Source organism: Leptodactylus fuscus, chromosome 1, assembly GCF_031893055.1.
Source record: "Leptodactylus fuscus isolate aLepFus1 chromosome 1, aLepFus1.hap2, whole genome shotgun sequence".
NCBI classification, from domain to species: domain Eukaryota; kingdom Metazoa; phylum Chordata; class Amphibia; order Anura; family Leptodactylidae; genus Leptodactylus; species Leptodactylus fuscus.
The window spans coordinates 317,772,847-317,782,980 of NC_134265.1; positions in this window are offsets into that span (position 1 = coordinate 317,772,847).

A 10,134-nucleotide genomic window follows, 5' to 3' on the forward strand; every position below is an offset into this window, starting at 1 on the left:
TTACTCCAAGTTACAAAATGGCAGCTTGTAATGTATGCAGGTGACACCTGCTCTGCGAGAAAATATCGGCAAGGGTCATATTAACTGCTTAAACAGGAATGAGTTGTGAGAAAATGACCTAGTTTTTCTGTGAAACATAATTTTTTTTGACATTTTCCATGTCATTATCTATATTTTAAAAAAACAAAACACTATATTCTGCTATTTTCACTCTGGCCACTAAGCTTAATAATAGACTGACAATTGCCAATTCTGTGGTTTTCTTTGCAGCAGGCACCTCTTTTACATCACAAACAAGACATAAAGGATTATAATAGAAGATAACACATCTATAGATAACATCACTGACCATCATTACATCCCCTACTCCCCCTCCTCGCCCAGAACAGGTCTAGAAAACTCACCGATAGACCCCAATGACTCAGCTCTAGTCTATTTCTGTCTGTGGACATAAGACTGCTGTAAAGCATATCCATAAAAGCTGTTAACAGAGCACAGGAGAAGCTCACAAAAGATGGCAGCACCCCTAATAAAGGGCATAAAATAGAATAAAAAATTCTACAATAAGAAACTAAAAACAGATTTTAAAAAAGATCTGGTTTTAAAAAATAATTTTTTTAAAAAATTGGCAATAGTTTCTTTTTAAAGCCTAAAGCCAAGTTCATATTTTGGATTCGATGCAGTTTTTGTATGCAGGTGGTTTTAAATTTTTCAAAAGTTTCAGGCTCTATCTGAACGCAAAACTTCGGGGGGATATCAGTCAAGAACCACTATTATGTTGGGGGGGTCTCTTCAGCATAGCTTCCAATTGTCCCGTATCTGGCGGAACAGTCTCGATTTTACACTGCTGTCCTGGATAGCTTATGGTTTGTTCCGCTATGCCCCTAAAGTGTTTTGCTGTAAACAAACTTTTTTAGGGTAGGGTAAATGCTAAATCCTAGTGGGCTAAAGGAACTTTGATGATGTCATGACCATGTGATCAGACTCTTTAGTGGGTGGAGCTATTCTGGATACTACAGGATAGTGCGGTGTTACACAAAAAAGAGATAGCTGCAGGGAACGGAGACTGATGGAAGGTAAGGAGGAGAGAAGAGACAACAAGTGTGAGCAAGAGGGGGGAACTGGGGGCAGATGTAGGGGGCAATTAGACCGAAGGCAGATGAAGGGAGTAATTAAACTAGGGGCAGAAAAAGGGGGACATTAAGTTGGTGGCAGATAAAGGGAACATTAAACTGGTGGTAAATGAAGTCATTTAAAATGGGGAAGATGAAGTGGGACATTAAGCTGATGATAGATGTAGGGGAGATATTAAATTGGTGGTAGATGAAGGGGGCCATTAAACTGGGGGCAGATGGAGGGGGACATTAAACTGGGGACAGATGGAGGGGGACATTAAACTGTGGGGAGCAGATGGAGAGTGACATTATACTAATGGCAACTGGACATGCCTGCCTCTAGTTTCTTCCAGTTTAATGTCCCCTTCCAACTAGCCCCACTGTTTAATGTCACCCTCCAGCTGCCCAGTTTAATGTCCCCCTCTAGTTTCAGCCAGTTTGAACTGGAGCACAAGGAGAGGGACTTAATACTGTAGGGCAATTGGAGGGGAACATTATAATGTGGGGCATATAATGTTAGAGTGACTTAGGAGCATTGTACTATGTGGAGGCACATGGAAAAATGGATGAGAATGGGCGGAATCAACGTAGGAGTGGGTGGGGCTAAATTTGCTACGGTGCATATTTTGTCCCTCTTTCTGTCTTTTGAAAATTGGGAGGCATGTCTTCAGTCAGCCTTGATTTAAAGTGCCATGACGTCAGTGTACCCCATGTGACCAATCACAAGCTTCAGGGGTCCTTCCGGATGTGTGACAAAACCCATTTGACCAGACAAATCCCCTGAGGGGGTTCTAGATGCAGAAAGGATGCCCAAAATAGATGAATGAAGGTGAGTATAACTGGTTATAATGTTTCTGCACTGACTGTCTACATAGAAGGTTCATTTTCATACACTCTCTTAGGGAATTCCCTTAGTATTATTATATTTTCTATATATGACTTTCTGCAGCCTGTACAGAGTCTCTCATCACTCACATACCGGGCTGTGGACTTGATAGGACAAACCACTGACTCCTCTTTTTTTCCACAGCAACTCCGGATCCGGCTCAAACTCCTTCATAAATAGCTGAAAGCCATTAGCTTCTCTCATTCCTAAAAACTCTAGTGATAGATAAAAATGAAACAAGCTATACATCTAATCTATTATACAATATCAATAACTGTGTAATATAAAAAAAAAATTTAATAATTTTATATTGAAGCTGGAGTCTGTAGCTGGAATTCATAACTTTTTTGACTCCCACGCCAGCCAAAACTTCATGACTCCAATTCTGACTCCACAGTCCTGCTCGCATCAGTCCCTGTCACAATCTAAATACCACTTTACTGTCATCAATTGGTGTTTTGTCATGTGGAACAAAACTGGAGTACATAGGGGAAACCCAGAAAAATACGATGAACTTCTAGAAAGTTCATGTAAATATGCCCAATGGTTGGAAACACTCTTAGAACTCTATCACTGCAACATTACTAACCACTGAGCCTCCCTGCTGTCCCAGTTCTCTGTCCTAGATTCTCATTTCTTGGCCAGATGGAGAATACAAAGAACATCTTTACTCTGGAGGACCTGATCTGTGTAATGCATCATTTTCCCTGGGGTGGCACTGCTGGGAAATTGAAGACTTACTCATGGTTTCCCCACAGATAACAGGTGATCAGTGGAGGTTACAGCAGAGAGATACTTTGTAATCAGCATATTGACAAAGGACTCTTTAAAAAGAGGCCCTACATTACCGAAACGCAGATTTTAGGTTTTTTTCCAGATTTTTGAAGCCACAACCACGAATGGCTTCAAAAGGAATGGGAAATATTTAGGAATCTCTTATACTTCTATCCTCTGCTGAATCTACTCCTGGTTTTGACTCAAAAAATGCAGCAAAATCTGCAACATAAAACTCGCGGATGCCATCAATGTCCCGGCGTGTGTCAGCTATGCCGTTCAGTCGCGGCCAGTGGCTAGCAGTTGTGTGCAACTGGCCTTAAAGGGGCTCTATCAGCAAAAGTATGCTAATAGAGCCCCACATATGCGTGAATAGCCTTTAAAAAGGCTATTCAGGCACCGTAAATGTTATATTAAACCCCAGTCCCATTTTTAAATAAAAGCATTAAAACATATATGCTAATCGTACCTGAACGTGCACCATGGGCGGGGATGCACGGTGCGACATCAGCTTCGGGCACACCTATCTCTTCTGTCTTCTTATAGTGACGCCCTCTGGTTCCATGTCTTCTTCCGTCTTCTTGTCTTCGAATCCCGTGCCTGCGTAGTAGCGCTTCCCTCCGGAGCGCTACTGCGCAGTACACTCGCGAACTGCCATTAAGTAAAATGGCGAGTGAGTCTGCACAGTAGTGCTCTGGATGGAAGTGCTACTACGCAGGCGCGGGATTTGAAGACAAGAAGACGGAAGAAGACACGGAACCAAAGGGCGTCACTATAAGAAGACAGAAGAGGTAGGCGTGCCCGAAGCTGACGTCGCACCGCGCAGACCCGCCCATGGTGCACGTTCAGGTACGATTAGCATATATGTTTTAATGCTTTTATTTAAAAATGGGACCAGGGTTTAATATAACATTTACGGTGCCTGAATAGCCTTTTTAAAGGCTATTCACGCATGTGTGGGGCACTATTAGCATAATTTTGCTGATAGAGCCCCTTTGAATATAAAATTATTCATTATTTTTAATTATATTATACAATTTTTAATATTGTTGGAGTCGTAGCAGGCCAGTGGTAAAGAAGAACATTCGGAGTCAGTCACTGCCCTGAAAATCTAGATGGTTAGCTATGCTGTGCACATGATAAATAACAATGGTATATTACTCAGTTTATTCTAAAATTTAATTTCGATCTCTAATAAATTGGATTTTAGCCCAATTACTGATATTTAAAAACGATTTCTAGTATGAGCCAAAGGTTCCTGTGCGTGGCGAGATGCATATTCCTTAAAGTTCATCTGATCAATTTGCTGAAATATGGAAGTATTGATCTAGAAGACTAGAAGAGCTAACCTCATTCTAACACAATGATGCAACAGGGATTCCTCCTGGCCTGTATCCACACTAATGAAGAAACATTTCTATTGTAAGCAAATGATGTATCCTTATTGTGGAGTATTATGTGCAGAAATCTTTCATAATGAAGATCTATGCAGCGAGAAGAAAACCCAAACACATCCTTAAACCGCGCTTGTGAAACAAGTACAGGCCACTTGACCCAAATAAAATAATTTTACATGAAAATGAAAATGTGAGGTTGCAATAATTCTGTACTAGCGACAATCCTGACCTTTCTACTACCTCCACCATGCAGTGTGATGGTTTTTCAGTGTTAAACTTCTCCGCTGGGACATGAGCCGAGATCAACATTTAATTTCATTTATGCTATACGGCTCTATGGAGAGAAAAAAACATGTAAGCTGTAAAGTGTCGGCTTTATTATGGAATGTATGTGACTATGTGCTAGATATGGTCATCATTCCAAATAATACTCATGCCGGGTCAGTGCGGAGCAAAAACTGGAATACAGGAAAGCAAACAGTTTTTGTGTATGTATCGTCTACAATATTAGGTTTAGCTTTCTATGGATGCAAACACATGAGATACTGGTCTCAGAAAAACAGTCTTCTGGTCCAAATAGCAAAATACACAGAAGGCATGGAAGGGGTTAAAAAAAAGGTATATTGTTTCCTATGCTCCACCATCTCATCCACTACTCCCTGGCACCAGAACCTCTGCAGAAATGATGTAGCAAATCGCCTGCAAGTGACCACTGATCTAGAGAAGGGGTCACTGTGACATTGTGGGGAATAAGACATGTCCTCCTTGGAGTGCTGGAATAAAAGATTGCATCAGGAAGCAACAGCCAGGATAGCAGGATCTTGGCAGGTGAGTATAGCTTCCTTCTGGTGTCTCCCAATGCGCCCCGGTTCTGTTGATCTGCTATTTTCTTCCAATGGAAGTTCCAACCGCAAGTGACCACTGAAGCCAATCAGCGGCCTCAGCGAAGGGAATGGGACATCTCTACCTGTGACATCCCGTGTTCTTTCCTTAAGCCACTGATTGGCCTTATTGGTCACAAGGCTGCTGAGGCCAATCAGAGGCCTAAGGAAAGGGACACGGGATAGAAGTAAGCCAAGCAGAAGGATCGGACCGCAGTGGGAGACACTGGAACATCTGGGGACAGGTGAGTTTTTTTTTTTTCACCTTCCCCAGCCTAAAATAAACAATATAAAAATGATCTTGAGTAAGTCCTTTAAAAAGTTTTCTGTCCCAGATGTCAGCATAATATAGATGAAAACCATATGTGCCTTTAATTCATGGAAGACCAAGAGAGGTGAGTCATTTTAGTGTAGGAAACCACCTAACAGAGTTTGCCTTGTTGTGGTAGATGGGATTATAATTACTGTGGATTATAATTACTGTTTGATCAAAGTGTAAAAACCAAGAACCTCACTTTCATGTCTCTTTATATACAGTAGATATTTGTAGTAACACTTGTGGTGCTAGCAGTGTGCTGTTACAACTTTTGGTTTTTGCATTTCTATTGCAGCCACAGAAATGTCTTCCTGCATCTCTTATTCACATTGTTTCGCAGTGCTGACCAACGTTTGCATGTTCATTTTGTCACTGTGCCCATGAATAATTTTCTATTTTTTGTTTTTTTTAATCCATTCACTCATTCAAAAGATACGGCCCCTGGGAATGTATATGTAAATTAGTGGTGAGATTTAGTTTCTTAGAGAGAAAATAAAAGGTTACCACCCACTTGGTAAATAAGAGCTCATTTACATATAACCTTCCAGAGGCCATATCTTTTGAATGGGTGGATGGATTGAAAAAAAAAAAAAACACAAAACAACGCCATATTATTCAGGGGCACAGTGGCCATCGAATATGTCATTGAACATTTTATACCCGGTGGAAGGCCTTCTTCAAAGTTGAGGGTAGATTTCATTGCCCTATTCTTTCTCTGTGTGATGTGCTTGCCAATCTCATACATAATGAATACAGCACACACGGGTGACTTGTGGCTACATTTGCTTGGGAAAATGAGGCCCTTTTTTTTGGGATCATTGGAGTTCTATCAATTTGCCCCCCTACTAATCAGCACATTACGGCCTATACAGGGATGAACCCGCCCCTTTCGCCGCCCGAAGTGAACTATAGAAAGCCGCTCCCCCCCCCTCCCCCCCAGCGCCGCACCTCCCATGAGGCGACCTGAAGCGACCGCTTCAGGCGGCGCTATGTCAGGGCCCCAGGGAGAGCAGCATTTTTGATTACTTAAGCCAGTCCAGGACAAGCAAAGGGGCAGGGCTTAGGGGCGTTCGCAGGCAGAGAGCAGGCACGGAGAGGACCTGCTCTCTGCCTGAGCATGAGGGGAGGCTGCTGGAGCAGCGCTGCTTCAGTGGCCTCCCCAATCCACCGCTCGGTGCTAAGCCAGTCCAGGACAGCTTTTCCTGGACTGGCTTAGGTAATCAAAAATGCCGCCCTCCCTGGGGCCCTGGCATAGCGCCGCCTGAAGCGGTCGCTTCAGGTCGCCTCATGGGAGGTGCGGCGCTGGGCCTATACTGTGAATAGGTCATAACTTGCTTTGATGGAACAACCACTTTAGGCTAAGGCCACATGTAGCAGGCCGCAGCATAAAAGCGCTGTGGGAAAAACTGTGGCGGCTACATATCACATGCAGGCTTTCTGCTTCTGTTACACCTATAGGGAAACCGCCAGTGTTTTTGTAGATAGAATTAACATGCCGTGATATCCAAAACCGTTGTCGCAGCGGCAGCGTGTATTATCCCACACTGTGGGATGGGATTTGGTAGAATTCCATCAACTATACAGTGACTGTAAAACGCTGTCATTTTTTTCCACAGTGTTTCCGCCAGGGGCAAACCACGGCGTTTACTCCACTTGAGGCCCAGGGGTAAGCGTATCTTTAAAGAAGACCTTTCATGTCCTTGAAGATGGGCAGTAATATATACCGCTACAAATCTGACAATGCGCTGAATTTCTCCCTTACAGTATGAGGTTATGGAAGAGTACTGTCTATGGAGGCGTTCCTCACAGCCCACCGATGATACTAAACTGTAAGGCCCACCTTTCTGACAGTGGAAGGATATCGATGCTGAACCTAATAACACCGATATCTCTGCCACCGGGGCGCCTACCAGTAAAGCTGACAGTGTATTGAATTCAGCACAGTGTCAGCTATCTAGCAGACATGTTTTTTCTATCTTATTCCATCCCTCTAAGTGAATTTTATTTAGAAACTATCCATACTTTTCAGTCACTTTAAGAACAGGCTTTTTATGTTTAGTAAATTTGTCCTCCAGTGCAAAAGTGCAAAGCCAAGCAAATAGTCATTGCATAACATTTCTATCATCATCTATTATGCGACGTATTACCAGGCCTACTTTCCTCTGCCAAGCTAGAGGACACTTAGTGACCTGTGCCAGTGTAATAAGACAGGTGGCAGTTGTCAAGAAAAGCTCAACTTCTAAATGGATGTTACTTTCCAGTTCTCGCATCCCTGCCTCATAGATCGAGCTAAATAAATCATTATGTTTACACTGAAGTGGACACTCTGTGAAGGATATATCCCTCTATAAAAGAAGGAGATGGAACGGCTAACTGCACATTTAATGTCACAAGATGGGAATCACTGATAAGTGAGAACAGGATCACTGGTCAATATGGATGTGACCACAAGTATGCAACCCCTTTTTAGATTGTAAGCCCTTGCGGCAAGTTTCTCTTTTTTACTTGTACCAGGTTAGCCATTTAGTTAGTTTTGGGTTTATTGTACTTGTTGTTGTACTTGTACAATGTAGCTAAACCCCATTCACAAATGTACAGTATTGTGGTATTGATGGTGCTATATAAATAATAATAATCCCTTCAATTATCACAAAATTAGCAAAAATTTGGACAGCGGTAGACCATGGAGTTAAAAGCTTTACAGATCCTGTCCACCCTCCGGTATAGCAGTTGCAGTCCTCCCTACTAGTCTGTGTTTACCTGCCTGCAGTGTGTACAAAGGGCAGGTAACCCGCTGAACCCCGTTCGTGATAGGGATCGGGGATTGCAATTATTTCCCATGAACGAGGAATTCCCAGTAAGTGCGGGTCATAAGCTCGCGTTGATTAAGTCCCTGCCCTTTGTACACATTGCACCAACAACAACACTGATGCAATTACACTATGTTCACATTTGTGTTGGAGTCTCCATTGCAGTGTGGATCCAAAATCGCTGGACAAAAAAGTCCTACAAGTCCGACTTCTTTATTCAGAAGTTTCAGTTTTATAGAACGGACGTCCAATGGATCCCATTATAGATAATGGGATCCATCAGACTCCTTATATGACTGCAGTTTGTAGCAATCTGTCCGTTGGTCTGTTCTTATGATGGACCAAAACAATGGAAAGGCCAATGCTAATGTGAACCTAACATCAACCAATAGTGTGCTTGATGTGACCTCAGCAGTCACCGGCTGGGAGGACTGAATCGGGAGTGCTGGAGCGGTGGATGACTCAACTGGTAATGCTTAGGCCCGGTTCACATCTGCGCTTGGGTTTCCATTGAGGGGGTCCTCTTGGGGACCTCCTGAACGGAAACCTAATCCACGTAAAAAAGAGGTTAACTTAGGAAACCCACAGACCCTACAGACTATAATGGGGTCTGCGTGGTTTTCATTTGGTTTCCACCTGAAGAGGGCAAAAATGCGGAGAGAAAAGCTCTACTTGATGCCATATTATCTAGCTCAGACTTCCAAGAGACAGTACTATACAAAATCTATGGAAGCTAAGAGGTGGAGGTGGTCCTGATGAAAACCAAATTCTAATGAAAAATCTATATGTGTGATATGGCAGCATAATCAGGCACTATATGGCAGACTTTAAGATGGGAGATATGTATTATACCATATCTAAGACTGAATTGCAGAAATGTTGTTTTGCTCTCTCAAAATAATTCCCAATAGAGATTTTCCCTTTATTTGCAGACCTTAAAGGGTTTTCTCAAAAGTTAAATATTAATGACCTATCCTAATGATAACATAGGTGATCAATATCTAAGAGTTCAACATCCGGGGACACCATAGATCAATTATATGAGGAGACCTCAGTATTTGGGATAGCATTGTGATCTTATCACTGAATACCAAGCACAGCGCTGTACAATTTATAGTGGCTGTGTCTGGTATTGCAACTCAGCCAAATTCACTTGAATGAGACAGAGCTGCTAAAAGGCGACATGACATATGAACATGATGACAGTGGAAGACATTCAGTCTGCAGACTCGGTAGATGCTAGGATGGAGTGGGTGACATAAGGTGCCATGGCTACAATCAGATATTGATGAACTAGGCTTGAACCAAGACTTCTCCCGAGCTGCACCACTTCTCTGGAATGCTCTACCCCGGACAATCAGATTAACTCCCAATTTCTACAGTTTCAAACGCAAACTAAAGACACATCTTTTCAGACAGGCCTATCACAATTCCTAACGTAAACCCTTAACCCTCCTCTGTCCCAGCTCCCACATTTCCCCACATGATATGATGCCATCTCATGCTAACTTTTTAGGTCCAAGCTCCATCCACATGTTAAAGGACACGACTGTTGACGGCTCATAAAGTCTTATGTTTATGTAATGACAGTCACCTCTATTACAAAAGTGTCTGACCTCTGCATAAGCAATGCCGCCCCTGCTACCTCTTGTGTCACCCCCTCTACCTCATAGATTGTAAGCTCTTGCGAGCAGGGCCCTCAGTCCCATTGTGTGAAACGACTTTCTTTGTAATGTATCTTTCTGTCTGTATTTGAACCCTACAAATTGTACAGCGCTGCAGAATATGTTGGCGCTATATAAATAAAATGTATCATTATTATTATTATTATTATTATTGAACCTCAATATTTAACTCTCGGAATCCTTCCTTTTACAATTTGAGGCCTATTAAGTTCTCATTAATGCACCAAAATATCCTTGTGTTTTGTAAAGATCAGTAATACAGCACCAACA